Below are 18,897 nucleotides of genomic sequence, written 5' to 3'. Positions count from 1 at the left end.
CCCAGGAAGTTCTGTTTTGGGGAGAGTTGACCCAGCAGCTGGTCCCTGCTGCTCTAAGATGTGTGCTTTCACTTTTTCACTCCCCGAACGATTTGGTTTGGAGTCTTGAAAGCCTTGGAAAGAACTGCCTACAGAGGGAAAGTTCTGGAAAGGGCAGTCCCCCAGAGAACAGAAACCCAGGGGAAAAGGAACTAGCTCTGTGAACTTGGGGACCTCTGCCTGTTGTCTTGGGATGGGGGGTCTTCAGGCCTCCAGACCTCCAGGCTGCAAATGGAGTGGTCAGCTGGGAGCCAGGATGCCCTCGATCTGCTTTCCAAATTGTGCATGACTCCCAAAGGGGACTAAAGGCATGGAAGGGGTCAGATCTTTAGTTGTTTGTATGGCCTGCAGCAGGAGGCACTATTTATCATCAGTTCACCAAAGCACTACTCCAGACGGCTCCAAGGAGCTCACATCTCTTTCCTCCAAGGAGGATCCTGGACCCCACATTCCATCTCCTAAACTTCTCTTACTTACTCAGTATACTGCCATCAACAGCATTGTCAGCCTTCTGGGCTTGAGTTCTGGAAGGAATTTCCTCCAATTTAGTGCGTGCAGGGACATGCTTTGGAAAGCAGGATAAAGTATTCCACACCTAAGGCCACGAGGTCTCTGAGTTGACTCTTCGATAAACATCCCTTATTTCCAAGGGACAGAGTTGTCTCTTCACCTAGAGGAACAAAGAAGTTGCAATAAAGACCCCTGATGTTCTTGGGTGTTTGGGAGACCTAACTTCATTAGCCCTACTAAGTAAGGCTTTCATGACCTACCAGGAACCAACTTCTAGTGAGCCTGAAGGTCCTGGGACTCTTCAAACCCCCCACATGATTTCCCACATCTTGAGGTTTGGTAGAGTTCACAGCAGAGAAAGATGTGAGGGGAGCAAACAGTGGTCACCTTTCTGGGAAATGAACTTCTTTGAGGTTTTTATATCCATCTATCCACTGTGGGGAATTGTTTGCTATAATGCTTCCAGAAAATGAGAAGTACTTCTTTCCTAAGAATACAGTGAGAATCCTGTTTGAGATCCAGTTATTCATATTATAAGTTTGGACAATATAGAAAAGAATATGAACTGTGGTGATTATTTTCAGATAAAAGACTACACATTTGCAGGTCATAAATTTTACGATTCATGGTATCCATATCTTTGCAAAGACATCTGGGTAAAGTTAAACCATTCCCTGGACATTGTCTAATAAGCTCTCAGAGGAACCTGTTGAGAGAGGCTGTTCTTTGCCTCCCAGATTCTATCTTTGAATGTGGCCATCCTTACACCCCCTATGGGACAATCCCTAAGAAGAATGAGCTCTAAGAATTCTAAACCCATTCATAGCCGATGCCTCATCTAGTATCCTTGTCTCTGCCTTTGTTAAGACTGTAGACCTGACTCCTGACTCCCAATAGCTCTGCCTCCTGTTCCCACTCTGACCTCAACCCTCAGATCTAATGGCAGACATGCAGTTTCTCTGGCCTTGACTCTCCAAAGTCTCCCTCAAGTCTGGTCCTTTTCAGTAGCTCCCATGTTATATCCACTGGCCTCTATGGCAGGTGCTCCTGGGAGGCCTGACATACTCCTACCCCCCAGAAGAGGGTTCTGAAACATGCTGCCCTTCAAGGTGCTTATAATACAACATCAGACAGCTAAAACCTAAGTGACTTTAAGATTGGGGTCAATTACTACCATGAATAAATGCACAAGAATACCACAGTTCTCTTACAAGAAAGTGATTAAGATCTAAAACCATCTACATATAGTATATCTACAGAATGGCCTATTGCTTAGACTTGGTCATCTTCAGTGTTCTATATAGTCATCTCCTCTTTTCTCTCCCATTCCCCTTCAGTTTAGCAGAATGAGATTTGCAAAGGGCAGAGTTAGTTTTTCTTACAACTAAGGATTAAAAAGGCAGTAGAGAGGTCCAGTTCCCAACTCACCATTCCTCCAACCCACTGGTCAGTCTCTTCACCCCACAGACCAATCTGCATCAGCAAAAATAGAATTCCAGCCACCAGGACTATTTTTCAACATCAAAGTCTTCCTACTGCTTACAAAGTAAAGTAGCAGCATGGAAAACACTCTGATAGCTTCTCAAAAAGCTAAACATAGAATTGCCATATGACCCAACAATTCCACTCCTAGGTACATACCCAGAACTGAAAACAGGTATTCAAATACGTGTACACCAATGCTCATGGCAGCACTATTCACTGTAGCCAAAATGTACAAACAGTCAAAATGTCCATCAATGGATGAATGGGTAAAAAAATGTAGAATATTATTCAACCTTAAAAAGGAATGAATTATATGCTAACAACATGGGAAAACCTCCAAAATATGCTAAGTGAAAGAAGACAGAAACAAAATCCATACATTGTATGATTCCATTTATATGAAAGGTCCAGCTAAGTCCATAGAGACAGAAAGATTAATGATTGTCAGGGGCTGAGGTATAGGGAGTGACTGCTTAATGTGTATGGGGTCTCCTTTGGAGGTGGCGAAAATCTTTTGGAATTAAATATAAGTGATAATTGCACAACATGGAAGTGTAGTAAATGGCACTGAATTGATCACTTTAAACGGTTAATTTTACGTTATGTGAATTTTACCTCAATTTAAAAAAATCCTCCACCTTTGAGGGATCAGTTTATTCAGCTCCTTCCCATCCTGATGGTCACTCTTTGGATAATGGAAGACTGAATGGGGAGAAGTTAGGAGGATGAAAAGGACAGATGTCCACTTTTCTTCTGTCTAGTTGATCATAGTGATGATGATGACAACCTTAATGGTAATTTATGATGAAATGAAGAAAGGAGGCTTAAAACAGTTTCCACAAGTCAGGGCAATACAGTACCCACAGCTTGCCTGGAGCAGGACCATATTCCTCAGCCATCCTGAACCTTGAGCCACTGTGCCCCCAGTGTTTCTGCAGCCTTGCCCAGAGTCGGGGCTGGTAAACAATGGAACCAGGATCTTCATCTGTGTTTGTCCAATAGCAGAGCCAACACTACTTTATACTACAGCATCTCCCTGAAGTGGTGGTAGATAATTATCATGACAGCTCTGGGATCATTAGAAGACCTTCTCCTTAGACCTGTATGTAATAAGAATATTAGCAATCAGTAAGTATTTAGCACATACCAGGCACAAATCTACATTTCTGTCATATATTAAGTTGTTAATTCCCACTGTAGGCCCATGAGCTAGGCACTGCTGGTATCTCCATTTCACAGATGAAGAAACTGAAGAATAGAGAGATTATAATCATGCCCAAGATCCTGGCAATGCCCAAGATCAGGCAATGGTGTGTGGACTGACACTCAAAGAAAGGGTTGCTGGCCTCAAGGTCTCTATCAGAGCTTGCTGTGTGGGCACCTGAATGACTACTCCAGGCTCTTCTCCTCCCCAGTGAAATCCCAGCATATTTCTCCTTTGTTCTTTGCAGGAGGATCATGTCCTCTAACATCTGGCCATGCTGCCTTTGGCACCAAATCTATATACAGACCCTGGAGCAGAGACGTACTGAGTTTCCTTAACAATATTTTCATGCTGTTTCCTTCATTTGGGATATAAATATAAATGTTTCCTACATTTGTCTTTCGTTTGCCTTTGCTATTGTTTGTGGGATGAGCTCTCGGTGAAAGGACATTGAGACAGGAAACAAATAGCTTTGGTTCTGAAATTAAAGGCTTTTCTTTGCTACTGCAGGAATCTCTCTATTAAAAAAAGATTCATTCTTTTTCTTGGGGATGAATGTGGAAGACTGATTCACGATTTTATTAGTGAGTTCACAGAGGCTCAGGAAACTCATCTCAGATTGTCCTTTTGCTTTTCTCCTCCTCCCTCTTCACTATTTGCGCCCCCCAAAACAGTAATACTGTGCCAGAGAGCCATAAATCTCCCATAGTAAATTCAGGGTATTGGGAATCCAATTGGGGAAAGAGGCTACTAGCCTGAGGAGGCGCTGGACGTGGCTTCAGCAATATCTGCTCTAATACATTCCCCTCCTTAGTCAATAGATAAGAAACCTGAGCCCCAAATAGATGGTCACATTCATAGCTCATGGTAGACATAGAACTTAAATTCTGGCCAACTTTCTGGTTCCATATCCAAAGTTCTTCCCTGCCTTGCCACCCTCCTCTTTAAGCAGCCTCTGAAAGCAGCAGAGCACTGTTAAAGGAGTCCAGGTGTGCCTGGCAGAGGTTAGGCTAGCAGCAGATACCAGAGGCATTAGAAGTCAGAAGGGCCAGGAGCAGGGCTCAAGGCAGGGGTAATAAAGCAAGGTGTCTGGTCTTCAATCCAGTGCGTCACCAATTTCAGAGCCACGTGGCCCAAAATTCTTGGTGGTTTCTCAAGAGAATAATTGCTCTGGAAGTCACTCAAGATGGCTAAAGTTACGAAGTATGGTGCTCTTTCACTGAGTACCCAAAGTATTCCTAGTACTGGAAGGTAAGCTTTTGGGGTATCACCTTATTTAATTCCCAGAACAATGCTAAGATGCATGTTTTATTTATTTCCTTTCACAGATGAGTAAACTAAGGCTCAGAGAGTTTACACAGCCCCCCATACCCACGGATTTTCCACTAAGCCATATAGCTACCCCCAAATGAGCCTAGGGCTTCTTATCTCAGAATCCTGAACTTCTGCAGTTGGCTCTGTTTTCCAAGAGGAATTTTTAAATTGTTATTGGCATAGTAATCATTTTGCTAGATTTAGTCCCAGTAGGACCAATAGGAAATCCCTTTGGGAGAGTATGGCTCTTCCTCTGACCTCATTTAAGACACCCTGGGGCCATATCTATGTTTTTAAGGCACTCAGCAGACCATCTGGAGGGGAAGGTGGTGGGCTTGTTCTCTTTTTTCTCGCTGAATGGGTTTTCCAAAAGAGATGCTGTTAGAGTGGCAAGGAGCAGGAACTCTGACATCATACTACCTGAAATGAATATCGGCTATCGTTTACCAGATACGGAATCTTGGACAAGACACTTGGCCTTTCTATGTCTCATTTCCCTAATCTGTAAAGTGGGGTAATAATACCACCTGCCTCATAGGATTATTGAGAGAACTAAATTACTTTATATATACATATGGCGCAGAGGATTTCCTGGCACACCGTATGTGGGTGTTCACTATTAACATGCTCTGGGGAGCCATTTCCTCTACGTCTTGGGTAGGAATGAAAAACCGCCAGAATCCTGGAACCAGCTACCACTTTTATGAGCACCTAATACCTTTACTAGGCGTGCTTTATATATATACTCTTTCTAACTCTTACAGAAACCTTATTAGATAAGCATTATTATAACCATTTTACAAATGAGGAGACCAAGAGTGTGGAAGGTCAAGTGATTTGTACCTGGTCATACAGCCAGAAAGTGGCCAAGGCAGTGTCTGAATATATGTCAGTTAGGCTACAAGGTCTTTCTACCAGCTCATCTGTTTCTCTAAGATTGGGATGTTGGTTTCAAGCCAAAGCCATCTTTCAACGTAAGTGTCTTTTTATTACTTTTCTTTTTTTTTTTTTTTTAAATTTTTTGGTGGTGGGGGCAGTTAGCTTGGTAGTTAAAGTTAAAGAGAGTATGAGCAAATATACCCTAACAAGCCCCTTTGAAAACAAAATTAAAGAAGAAAAATATGGTCATTTACCAGCTGCTAGACCCAAGAGTGGCCATGCTGGGCTACACACCCCTTTGTTGTGAGTTTATCCTTGACTAACCTAACCTCAACCCACATCTATGGTAATTAAGCAGAATGAGGTCCATGACCAAGTAAATATATTTTCATCGACTCAAGACCCACCCTCTCTGAGAAGAGTTTCAAAATGATATTTACCAAAACCTCTTTGTTCTAAATGTTCTGTTACAGGGAGCTGGCAGTAATAACAACAACAATAACAACAATAACAATAACAAATAGTTACAAGAGCTTGTGAAGTATTGGGAACTGTGCTAAATGCTTATTTAATCCTCACAACTGTCTTTTACAGCCCTCTTTCATGGGGGAGGAAATTAATATTTAGAAAAGCAAAATCCAAAAAAAAAAAAAAGAGCAATATCTGTAGTTCAAGATCACCTAGTAAGACATGGAAACAGGATTCAATTCCTGCCCTGCCTGACTCCCATTTAAGATCCTAACTCTAGGCCATATGGCCCCTGTGCTCTTTGGAAGGGTTTGACTACTACAGGGCCTATTAGCCAGAGGCTAAGTGTGAGAGAGGTGTCTCATATAGGTTGAAAGGGACAAGCTGGACTCCAGTTCTTTCAAAAGGAGACAGAGTTATCTATTCCTTCAAATTCTACCCTGAATTATTTTTTTTTAAGATTTATTTACTTATTTGAGAGAGAGAGCACAAGCAGTGGGAGTGAGAATCTCTAGTAGACTCTCTACTGAGCATGGCACCCCACATGGGGCTTGATCTCACAACCCTGAGATCATGATGTGAGCTGAAATCAAGAGTCTGACGCTCAACCAACTGTGTCACCCAGGCATCCCTCAGCCCTGCATTCTTGAACTATAGTGGAAATGGCAGGTTCTACCTCAATCTCCCATGCCCTTTAAAGAGTGGAAGAACTCAGACTTCAATTACTAGGGCTCCTGGCTGACTCAGTGAAGCATGCGATTCTTGATCTCTGGGTTGTGAGCCGGAGCCTCACAATGGGCACAGACATTAATCATATGATAAACATTTATGGCCCTAGTATTTTCCTAGGGGATGCTGAGAAGAAAGAGAGAAAAGTAAAGGACACTATCCTGTCCTCAAGCTGTTTACAAATTTGCATGTACTGGTCAGAGATCGGATTCTCCCAAATCCAAAGAAAAAACTCTCCAACTGGGTCCCAAAACCAAAATCAGGAGAAACTCAGTGGCATGATTCTATTATTTGTATAGCTTTCTGGGTAAGGAAAACAGGAAGCGTAATCGCCACAACTCTAGGGCTTTTTTAAGGCATGAATCATAAACCAGATCAACAGGTATGGTGAATGACTCGTCAGTTGAACAGTTTTCTCTACACAAATAGACAGCTGGTTGGTCAGAAAGAAATGTGAACGACCTCCCCCATCTCAACCTCCTTCAACATGAAGCCTAGCCTCTCTGAGCGTGCCTGAAAGGTTCTCAAGTTTGTTTTGATTCCAGCTCCCTCCCTCCCCAGCTGACTCTTGCAGGAAGAAGGAAGCTTGCCATTTTGCACACAGTTTTGCCTTTTCTATTGTTTATTTTGTTAAGACTCTTAAACCTGTCAGCGAAGCGGTTTCCAGCCTTGTCTGTGTAGTAATAATCTCCCTTTCTAAGAGATAAGCACCCTGAGTAAGGCATATTGGAAGACAAACCAACAAACCAAAGTTGCTGAGTACACACAACTCTTCGAAGATGCCTCACCACTCGGGCTTTATTAACTTCAGGGAAAAGGAAAAAAAAAAAAAAAAAGGAAGTCTGGCTTGAAGGTTTCAGAAACTCACTTAGAAATTACTAGAAACTGCATGGAAGAAAATTCCAGTAGTGTGCCCAAGACAAATGCAGATTTGCTGCTGCAGGGGAACACATGGAGAAAAAGACAAGCAGGGAGAGCCTGCTGGAGACTTCCAGAGGAAAGGAACTTTTTGGCAAGCCTGGAGTTTACCCAGATGTCCCAATTTCTAACACATACACTAAACTTCTACCTTTAGGACAGGAAGATATGAATTTTGCTGCCAGAAAATTAAATGAAACACTCAGATGAAAAATGTGTTTTTAGTTTCTAAAGCCAAATTAACTTCTTTGCTCCATGAGAGGGCATTTATTCTTGCCATTCAGAAGGAACTCCCTACCAAAGATAATGCACAATCCCTGTGACTGGAATCTTGTCACCAGTCCATGGCCTGTTCAGCAGCCACTGCATGCTTCCTCTTTGTTGATAGAACCCTAGTTTTATTCCAGAGTTGGACAGTGATATACTCAAGGAAGTCGGATCCTTCCCCAAAACAAGGTGAACGGAAAATAATTAGTCTAAGTGTATCCCAGCAAACCTACCCTTCCTCCCTACCTATATAGTGTGGGATCACAAGTGACAGTGAGTTCTAGGATCTTCAGAGAGACAGGTTCCACCTTAATCAAAATAAAGACATGAGAAACAAAGCTCCATTCCTTCCTCTCATTGAACCTGTCCGTGTGAGGCATGACGCACGGATCTCCAGCAGTCATCTTGTTCTTCAGAGAGAGGAGCGAGAGCATCACCAAGCCACCTGGACCCTGAGTCACTATGTCATTGACTTTCTCTACCCTGCAAACTCTTGACATGTGCAATAATAAACCCCTGTTTTCCAAAATTCTTTTGTGTATTCTCTCACATACTAGCTTAAATCATAATACATTAAAAGTCCTTGAGAACCTTTTGGTCCTTCATCCACACTAGTTATCATGGTTACTGTCCAAGATTCCATGGTCCCTCACACCAAGATGGCTTATTATTTTAGTGCCCAAAGCAGAGGAGGTATATCCATGGGGGATGGAGGGGACTCTGCCAAAGATTGCCTCCCAAATTCTAGTGTTCAGTGTCCCTGAGGCACCACATGGCCACAAGCGTGTCCCCATCCCCAGCTGCCTCTAGGAGCCTACAAGAAGCTCCTGGGTAGCAGGGATGGTGCACAGACCTTGCTTCTAAGTTGGGATCTGATGAAGTACAATTTAATGTTGCCAGACCCCTCTCAAGGTTTTTAGTAAGAGGCAGCTCTGACTTGTAACTGGATTCTGTTCCCAATTCATTCACTCGGAGGAGAGAGACTGGACAAGAGAGAGAGAATGGACAAGATAGGCTTTAAAATGATACCTAGGAATTCAAAGTAATGGTTTGTTTGCGTAAATGTCTAGACGACTCAGTTCACCTCTCCAATTCCTGCACCAACCCTACTCCTTTCAGGATCAGCACAAAATTGTGACACTGGTGAATGGAGAGGTGTCTGAGCACAAGACATTTCCCCACCAGGACTCTCCAAGTGGCCCAGAACTTTCTGTAAAGAATTGAATTAAGTGCCTATTTATCTTGAAAAACTAGCCAGTGAGTAGACTGAAGGGAAGCCAAAAGACCTGTAAATATGGATCACAGGGTGAAAATTCTGTCCTCTCTAGAAGTTTTTTCCTGTTGCAGCTTGGTTGTTCATGGCCCAACAGTGCCATTTCAAATTCTACAAAATGGTGTTTTTAGAAGTGGAGTTTTCACATGTCTATAAGCATAACATTCCCTCAAATAGTTGTGTGTGTGTGCATATGTGTGTGGTTGTATTATTGTCTTCTTCATTTGTTTGCAGCAAATTTCTGGAGCCAAATTTCTTGCAGTTCTAATTCCTCAGGCCTGGGCAACCTCCTCTGGACTAAACCCAGGTGATTCTGACATGGAGAGTTCACAGGTCCACTCTGAGATGCACTGCTCTGACTCTGGACCAGGCAGTTCATCTGATCAAAAGCAGCTTCCACCTTCTTCTAAGTAGGCTGTCTCTGTCTCTCCTTCTTTCTTCTTTCCTTTTTTTTTTTTTTTTTTTAAATCAGTTTAAAAATAGTTCAGTCAGTGGTTTTGCCAAAGCACTCAGTGAAAAATGTTTGAATTAGCATTTCTTGATTCCAGAATGTGAAACATTAAATGAGGGTCCAAACCCAAATCCATTATTACTTTTTTTTTTAAGATTTTACTTATTTGACAGACAGAGATCACAAGCAGGCAGAGAGGCAGGCAGAGAGAGAGGGGGGAAGCAGGCTCCCTGCTGAGCAGAGAGCCCAATGTAGGGCTTGATCCCAGGACCCTGAGATCATGACCTGAGCCAAAGGCAGAGGCTTAACCCACTAAGCTACCCAGACACCCCTCATTATTACTTTTGAGAGGAGACTTTCTATAGCTACTCCACATTGTGTAAGAAGTAAACAGGGATGGTGTTCTCTAGAAGATGTTTTTTTGGCAGCTTCTGAAAACTTGTCTCACATTTCACAGTTCTCCCAGCCTCCCAGGGAATGACCTAGCAGAGCCCCTCTATGCAAATGAATAGCTTGCCTTATCTGGTCCTCAGAAGTTCCCTTTTCAGTAAAAACCACTCTGAAGTTGGTTACAGACCAGGGTCTACATTAGAGGTCCAGCTGGGCAAGCACCTCTAAGTAAACAGAATGGGTCACATGATTTATCGGGTGATGAGTGTTTGCTGGAAGGCATGTGGTGTGAGGTTACTGTCCAGTCAGAGGAAGAGGAGAAGGGGGAAAAAACCAAAAACCAAAAAACAGAAAACTCCTACTTGCTTTTGTTTTTAAGGGAAACTCCCCTCCTGTGTGTAGACTTCCTGGGAGGTTCTTTCTGAACTAGAGCCTCCAGGCCAAGCGTGATGTTTTGTTTGATGTGGTAGCTGAGCTGATTGGGACAAGGTACTCTGGGAACCTACTGGTCAAGTGGTCGTCCCTGAGTGGCAGCTCTCTCCTGGGAAAGGCTTCTTTCCAAATATTTCCCAAGAGTCTTCTCAGATATTCCTATATAATAGGCCTTTCCCTTGACCAGGTAGAATGTTCAAACGGTGACCTGAAAAGCATTTACTTGATGTTTAAGGGTAAAACACCTACTTGACAGAACCTACTTGCGCCAGGCTTCTTGTGGAGGGTGAGATGGGGACCACCAAGCTCCCAAGTTAAACAAAAGATGAAGCAGTGGGTTCCTCAGGCCCTGGTCCCTGGACTGAGTATACCAGTTATTGAATTGCTTTATCCATTATTAGTTTTCTAGAGTTTCAAATGCTGAATATCCACTGTTAGGGGTCAACCGGAGTTGATAAATTCCAGCATACTGCTCATATCTTTTCTACTCTGCACTGAAATTTCCTTATCTTTTCTACAAATCAAGGGGGGAAAAACCACAACAGTTTAACCTAAAAATGAGCAAAGAATATGAACATATTGTTCAAAGAAAAAGAGAATTCCCTGGGGAATTCTACCAAACTTTCAAAGAAGAAATAACACCTATTCTCCTGAAGCTGTTTCAAAAAATTGAATCAGAATGAAAACTTCTAGACTCTTTCTATGAAGCCAGCATTACCCTGATCCCCAAACCAGGCAAAGACCCTATCAAAAAGGAGAATTTCAGACCAATATCACTAATGAATATGATTGCTAAGATTCTCAACAAGATCCTAGCAAACAGGATCCAACAGCACACTAAAAAGATTATCCAACCAGGGCACCTGGGTGACTCAGTGGGTTAGGGCCTCTGCCTTCGGCTCGGGTCATGATCTCAGGGTCCTGGGATCGAGCTCCGCATCGGGTGCTGACCCGATGCTGGGTGGAGACACTGCTTCCCCCTCTCTCTCTGCCTGCCTCTCTGCCTACTTCTGATCTCTGTCTGCCAAATAAATAAACAAAATCTTTAAAAAAAAAAAAAAAAGATTATCCACCATGACCAGGTAGGATTCATCCCTGGGCTACAAGGATGGTTCAACATTCACAAATCAATCAATGTGATAGAACAAATTAATAAGAGAAGAGAGAAGAACCACATGGTCCTCTCAATTGATGCAGAAAAAGCATTTGACAAAATCCAGCATCCGTTCCTGATTAAAACGCTTCAAAGTACAGGAATAGAGGGAACATTCCTGAACTTCATAAAATCTATCTATGAAAGACCCACAGCAAATATCATCCTCAATGGGAAAAAGCTTGCATCCTTCCCGTTGAGATCAGGAACACGACAAGGATGCCCACTCTCACCACTCTTGTTCAAAATAGTATTAGAAGTCCTAGCAACAGCAGTCAGACAACACAGAGAAATAAAAGGTATCCAAATTGGCAATGAAGAAGTCAAACTCTCTCTCTTTGCAGACGACATGATTCTTTATATGGAAAACCCAAGAGACTCCACCCCAAACTACTAGAACTCATACAGCAATTCAGTAATGTGGCAGGATACAAAGTCAATGTACAGAAATCAGTGGCTTTCTTATACACTAACAATGAAAATACAGAAAGGGAAATTAGAGAATCGATTCCATTTACTATAGCACCAAGAACCATAAGATACCTGGGAATAAACCTAACCAAAGAGGTAAAGGATCTGTACTTGAGGAACTACAGAACACTCATGAAAGAAATTGAAGAAGACACAAAAAGATGGAAGAGCATTCCATGCTCTTGGATCAGAAGAATAAACACTGTTAAAATGTCTATACTGCACAGAACAATCTATACTTTTAATGCCATTCCGAGCAAAAGTCCACCAGTATTTTTCAAAGAGCTGGCACAAATAATCCAGAAATTTGTATGGAACCAAAAGAGACCCCGAATCGCTAAGGAAATGTTGAAAAACAAAAATAAAACTGGGGGCATCACGTTACCTGATTTCAAGCTTTATTACAAAGCTGTGATCACCAAGACAGTATGGTACTGGCATAAAAACAGACACATAGACCAGTGGAACAGAGTAGAGAGCCCAGATATGGACCCTCAACTCTACGGTCAAATAATCTTCGACAAAACAGGAAAAAATATACAATAAGTGGTGCTGGGAAAACTGGACAGCTATATGTAGAAGAATGAAACTCGACCATTCTCTTACACCGTACACAAAGATAAACTCAGAATGGATAAAAGACCTCAACGTGAGACAGGAATCCATCAGAATCCTAGAGGAGAACATAGGCAGTAATCTCTTCGATATCAGCCACAAGCAACTTCTTTCAAGATATGTCTCCAAAGGCAAAGGAAACCAAAGCGAAAATAAACTTTTGGGACTTCATCAAAATCAAAAGCTTCTGCACAGCAAAGGAAACAGTCAAGAAAACAAAGAGGCAACCCACAGAATGGGAGAAGATATTTGCAAATGACAGTACAGACAGAAGTTTGATATCCAGGATCTATAAAGAACTCCTCAAACTCAACACACACAAAATAGACAATCATATCAAAAAATGGGCAGAAGATATGAACAGACACTTCTCCAATGAAGACATACAAATGTTCAGACACATGAAAAAATGTTCATCATCACTAGCCATCAGGGAGATTCAAATTAAAACCACATTGAGATATCACCTTACACCAGTTAGAATGGCCAAAATTAGCAAGACAGGAAACAACATGTGTTGGAGGGATGTGGAGAAAGGGGAACCCTCTTACACTGTTGGTGGGAGTGCAAGTTCGTGCAGCCACTTTGGAGAACAGTGTGGACATTCCTCAAGAAATTAAAAACAGAGCTTCCCTATGACCCTGCAATTGTACTACGGGGTATTTATCCCAAAGATACAGATGTAGTGAAAAAAAAAAGGAAGATGTGGAACATAAATGACTCTTAAACACATGAAATGATGCTTAACTTCTGTTAAGCCAATTTAAAATTATTTCAAAATAAAAATTGATGGTTTTAAAAAGATGGCTACTTAGAGCATCTCAGTGACTCAGTCAGTTGATTTCAGCTCAGGTCGTGATCTCAGGGTCCTGGGATCAAGCCCCATGTTGGGCTCTGTGCTCAGCGGAGAGTTGACTTTTTCCTTTCCCTCTCTGCCCCTTCCCCTGCTCATGCTTGCTCTCTCTCTCTCAAATTAATAAAATCTTCTGGGTTAAAGCTTCTGGGGCTTCTGAGCTATAGGTTCTGTGCGTTTCTTGAAATGGGTGTTCATTATATAATATGCTTAATTTGTGAAGATTTACTGAGCTGTACACTTATGATAAATATACGTTTATTAATACCTGATATATCAATTAAAATTTTTAAAAATTAGTTTTTATCTAACAGAATGAACAAAGATCAAAAACTGTGCTGACAAGATAGAGAGAAATAGACATTCTCACATCTTGTTAACAGAAATATAAAATGGCAAGTGTCTCCGGAGAGCAAATAGGCAATATCTATCAAATATACAAATGCACACGCCCTGTGACACAGCAATTTCACTTCTAAAACTCACCCTAAAAATTTCATCCTATTCACACTGCACATAATGATATGGATACACTGTAATTCTCTATAATAGTGTTTATAATAGCAGAAGATTCCTCACAACCTAGATGTTCACTTTAGGAAATGTAAAATATATCAGTGTATGCCTATAAAATAGAATGTTACCAATTATAAAAGATAGATGGGAAACTCTAAATGTACTACAACATAATACTCTCCAATGTATATTGTTGTATCAAATGAAAAATATGGAAAAGTGTGTGTAGTAATCCTATCATTTGACTAAATAAGGGGGTAATTACAAACATCCATGCTGACACATAAAGAAACCATCTCCGTAAGAGTATGAAATAAAATGGTAACATGACTTCCAGGTAGGCGAACTGGATAGATGGGGGACAGAATGAGACTTCTGATGTATTCTTTTTCTACCTTTTGAATTTTAAATTATATGGAGGTGTGACCTAGAAAAAATAAATAAAATTTGAAATCCTAAGCTAAATACTCACTTACCAGGCCCTAGACCATAAACTATGATCTCAAGGCAATCACTGGCATTTTTTTTTTCACATTCAGAAAGTACAGTCACTTTCAAAGACATTAGGAACTACCAAATGAGTATGATGAGTTCTGGCAAGGGAAGTCTACCTGGAGATGATGCTAAATAGCCAAAGAATGGTGAGAGTTGACTCCAGAGAGAAGAAGCTGCCACAAAGTTAAATGCAGAGGGGACCTCAAATGTCCCACTTTGGCTGAAGTCCAGCCAGCCCTAAGGAAGCCACTCCTAAGGACTAAAGGAATCATTCTAGAGTCTTGATGGTTTAGAGGAGTTCCTTTTCTCTCAGTTTAGAGTTAAAACCCTGCAGAGGCATTTCAAAGGACAACTTCCACCAAACCAACTGCTCCCTTGGCTGAACATTATTTTCTAATCAGTAGCTGATAGAGTGCCCAACACTTCGCTCATATTGAAATAGGGCAGCAATAAGGGATTTTCCCTTCCTCCTACTTTTTTTAAAAAAGCAATTGCTGCAGAGTAGGATACATACAAGCCACTCCTGATTGGATATATTCCTGTCCAGCATGTAGAATAGGGCTCACACCATCTTCCAGGAGTTCAGAAGAATCTTACCTGGGGAAAAATAAAATTTTGGCTGCTCTCAGGTCACTCATGGTGCTGGCAGCAATACAGGCTGGCTAAGGTGCCTTCTCCACTGACCAGCCTCTGAAATCCAAGCCCAGTGGTGAGGGGGGAGGGCCCCAAACACTGTAAAGGCCCCACCCTTTACAAAGTTCTTGTGAGTAAGACATGACCATGCCTTGCAAAGTAAAAATATAGCACGGCTCGAACTTAGAGCCTTGTTTTTGCTGGATTTCTCTTTGTTCTGTGAAAAGATTTCAATCTAAAATGGAACCTTGCAGATATGAAATGTGCATGTGCCCTCAGAAGAACAGAACTTAAGATCTGAGAGACTGATTTCACATAAATGCCTGCTTTATAGAAGGCCAAGACTCACTCCTGACCAATGAATATCTGCCAAGCATGTTTCCCTATCCTCAAGCCAATGAACTTACCACTTGAACTCTGACTGGACTTCCCCCTTTTTGCACTCCTTGTCCATAAATACAGCTTGTTCCAAACCCTCAGCAGATCCACCTGCAGCTTGCTACAGAATATTCCCAAAATTGCAGTCCACTGCTATTCCCAAATAAATTCAATTTCTGGTCATTTGAGCTTGCCTCAGTTTATTTCTTTATTTAGGCTGACGGTAACATCTCCTGTTTGTTACAGGGACAATAAATCAACAATTTTGGATTGGGATTTTGTTTCCCTCCTGTTAGGGGCTGGTTATTGGGAAAATCTCCTTCAAAAGATGACAATAAGGGAGCCTGGGTGGCTCAGTGGGTGAAAGCCTCTGCCTGCGGCTCAGGTCATGATCTCAGGGTCCTGGGATCGAGTCCTGCATCGAGTCCTGGGATCGAGTCTCTGCTCTGTAGAGCAGAGAGCCTGCTTCCTCCTCCTCCTCTCTCTCTTTGCCTGCCTCTCTGACTACTTGTGATCTCTGTCTGTCAAATAAATAAATAAAATCTTTAAAAAAAAAAAGATGACAATAAAATGTTTTTACATTGTTTCATGGCTAGAAGAAACCGCAAACATATCTCCTGGTCTATCTCTTAACCCTCAAAGAGATGGGCTCTATCTGAACTTTAAAAACCTCTAAGGATGCAGTTTCCAAAATTTTACAAATTCCACTAGAGGTTTATTTAAGTAAATTATTAATCATTCTTTTGTTAATCAAGAAGCTTTTCATGTACTAGAAATTTCTGAATTGTAAAGAAGTGGGGTCACTGAACAACATTTTCCTAGAACTACCTCTCTAAATTCTAGAGCTGGGTAAGACTTGACCAGTCATCTTAATCTGAACTATTCATTTTATGAGCAAGCAAAGTGAGGCTCAGAACTTTAGGACAAAGAATACCCAGGTTTAGAACCTGAGTTTCCTGACTCCCACTCATGAGGTCCAGCACTCTTACAACTATACTAGGGTGTTTCTTAGACATTAAAATGTTGCTAAATTCCTACTCTTCTCCAGGCTAAAAACCTTTATTCCCTAAACTCTCCTGACACTTTTTTTTTTTTCTTCATCAGTATCACTTACTAAGTAGCAGTATCATATAGCTGTCACACTAGCTTTTGGTCTACTATGACCACTGTATCATTTTCTGCTATTCCCCCTTGCTTCCTGAATAGGTCTTGTTTTCTTATTTCTGGGTAGTCTGTTTATTCTCTCCTCCATTGTACTATCTCCTGTGTCTCACTAATGAGCCTCATCCTGTTTTTGACAGACCATTCTGTTTTGACAAGGTAAAATTGATCAGTGAATTAAACACATGTGAAACATCTCTAAATACAAACTCACTGCAGGGAAAGATTTGAATGCTGTCCATTTCCTTGCAGATAATAACTTGGAAGGCAATTTTCGTAGCCAGATGAATACTGAATGGAGAGCTCTGTTTAAACTTTGTGTTCCATAAATAGAAACAAAGTGCAGACATCCTGCCTCTTGACTTCTTTAGTCATTTGAAGCTTTCAGAAGTATGTTTTTATTTGTTTTCTTGACTCTTTTCTTCTGCACATTAGACTGCAGCCAAGGAGTGTCCACAGCACACCAAGGGCTGGAGTAATCCCTTACCTCCCTCCTGCAGGCAGATCCCCTAATGAGACTGCAGCCAACCCTTCATCGCCTTTGGAAGCTGGGCCAGGTGAGCCTTTCATTCCAATCACCCACACAATCATAAATTTTATTACTTAACCTTAAAATGAAATACTCACCCAAATGAACGTTCTGTGGGAACCAGGATAGGAAATCAGGTGATTCAAGATTCTGCAATTGTGTTATTAAGTTCACCTCAGAGATTCATAAATTTTCAGAAAAACTTTAATATTTTCAGATTTGGGATTGATGATCCAGGACCCATGGAAAGCTCCAGCATCTGTGGATAGATTCAGGATGTATCAATCAGGATGTTATGTCATTCAGGATGGGCTAAATAATGCTGTGGTAAAAAAACAATTCTAAAAATCTCAATGGCTGAAAGCAACCAAAGCTTATTTTTTCCCTCATGTCACATGATAATCCAAGGTTGGCTGGAGACTTAACGACTACACCACTGTCATTTTCATTCCTAGATCTGATGGAGAAGCCACTATCAGGCACATTGCTGGCTTTAGTGTAGAAAGAAACGAAAGCACTGCTCTTAAGTCTTTAACCCAGAAATGCGACCCAGAACTTTTGCTTACATTTGAACCACCCATGCCTGAGTTAAATGGGGTCAAGAAGTGTAACCTTCCTGCGAGGAAAACTACCTTGGAGAACAGTTTACTGAAGGGTCCGTGAACATTTGAAATTATATGCAAAATTATATGTGAACGGGCATAGGTACCTATTTTTGGAGAGTAGTTCTATAATTTTCATCCTATTCTGAGAAGGGACTTTAACCACCAGCCCTCACCAGCACTTCCCCTGCCCCCACTGCCATCACCACCCAAGTTAGGAACCAGTGATTGTAGTCCAAACTCCTTGTTTTACAGATGGAAGAACTTGAAAGCCAATCTTTAAACAACTTGCCAAAACCCAAAACAACTTCTTTGAACTTGCCAAAATAACAATTAATTGGGAGCACAACCAGCCCCTAAGACCGCATGAGGGAGAGGCCACACTTTCAGGCACAGCAAAAGGCTCCAGCCTCTGCTTAAGCAGCTCTCTGCATCCAAATTTAATTTAGGGAGGAAGAAAGAGGTCATGGGAAGGGGCTTAATTTCCTGTAGGTTTCAAATCCCAAATGGAGGTTGGAAACTGGTAGAGGATCCTCCTTGGAAACTTTTGAAAAATAACTCATTTGAAAAATATTTCAATGCCAAGAAAAACGTGACCCCTGGTCCTTCTCCCACACTGTTTGCCTTTCCCTTCAGCCCTCTTTCCTCTTGTCAGGTAACCTGGGCGCCCATCGTATCCTTCCAGCTTCCTCAAATGAACTTCCCACTGGAGCCCAACAAAAGGCATTATCCCGGAAGAACTGGTTTTCCCATCTCTTTTCATAACCCCATTTCCTTTTCGGAAGACCATGTGTTTTCATTAGTTCATTTCAACTCACCATCCTGTCACCTCCCTTTACTTTACCCCACTTTCACCTCGGATGGGACATCACTTAGCTTCCCAACCAGCATGGCAAGGCTTTATATTTCAGCAGTTAAAAGAAACTTATTTGGGAAACTCCTCCTCTCAATCTCCAGGCATGAAGACCAATACTAATAGATGCATGAGATAACTTGGCAATTTATCTATCTTCTCAATAATTTTTCTCTTCCTCTTCACTTAATTTGGTATTTTCTCATTTCCCCCATTTCCTATTCCTTTTCTGGATAGTATTTGTGTCAGGTTATGATGGGGGACCAGGAAAAGCAGGTT

The 18,897-nt window shown here is 41.6% G+C and overlaps 1 long non-coding RNA gene across 1 annotated transcript in view; it reads right to left on the bottom strand.

The window, feature by feature from the left end:
* Positions 1-18,897, bottom strand: part of LOC116586355 — a 136,148-nt gene that overhangs the window by 24,421 nt on the left and 92,830 nt on the right. Inside the window, exons 2-4 of the long non-coding RNA XR_004283999.1 lie at positions 17,262-17,422; positions 2,650-3,134; positions 517-709 (exon numbers count right to left, since the gene is read on the bottom strand). This is a non-coding gene — a long non-coding RNA (uncharacterized LOC116586355). The remainder of the gene's footprint in view (positions 1-516; positions 710-2,649; positions 3,135-17,261; positions 17,423-18,897) is intronic.

This window comes from Mustela erminea, chromosome 3, assembly GCF_009829155.1.
Source record: "Mustela erminea isolate mMusErm1 chromosome 3, mMusErm1.Pri, whole genome shotgun sequence".
NCBI lineage: Eukaryota > Metazoa > Chordata > Mammalia > Carnivora > Mustelidae > Mustela > Mustela erminea.
This window is presented reverse-complemented; position numbering and strand designations above follow the sequence as displayed.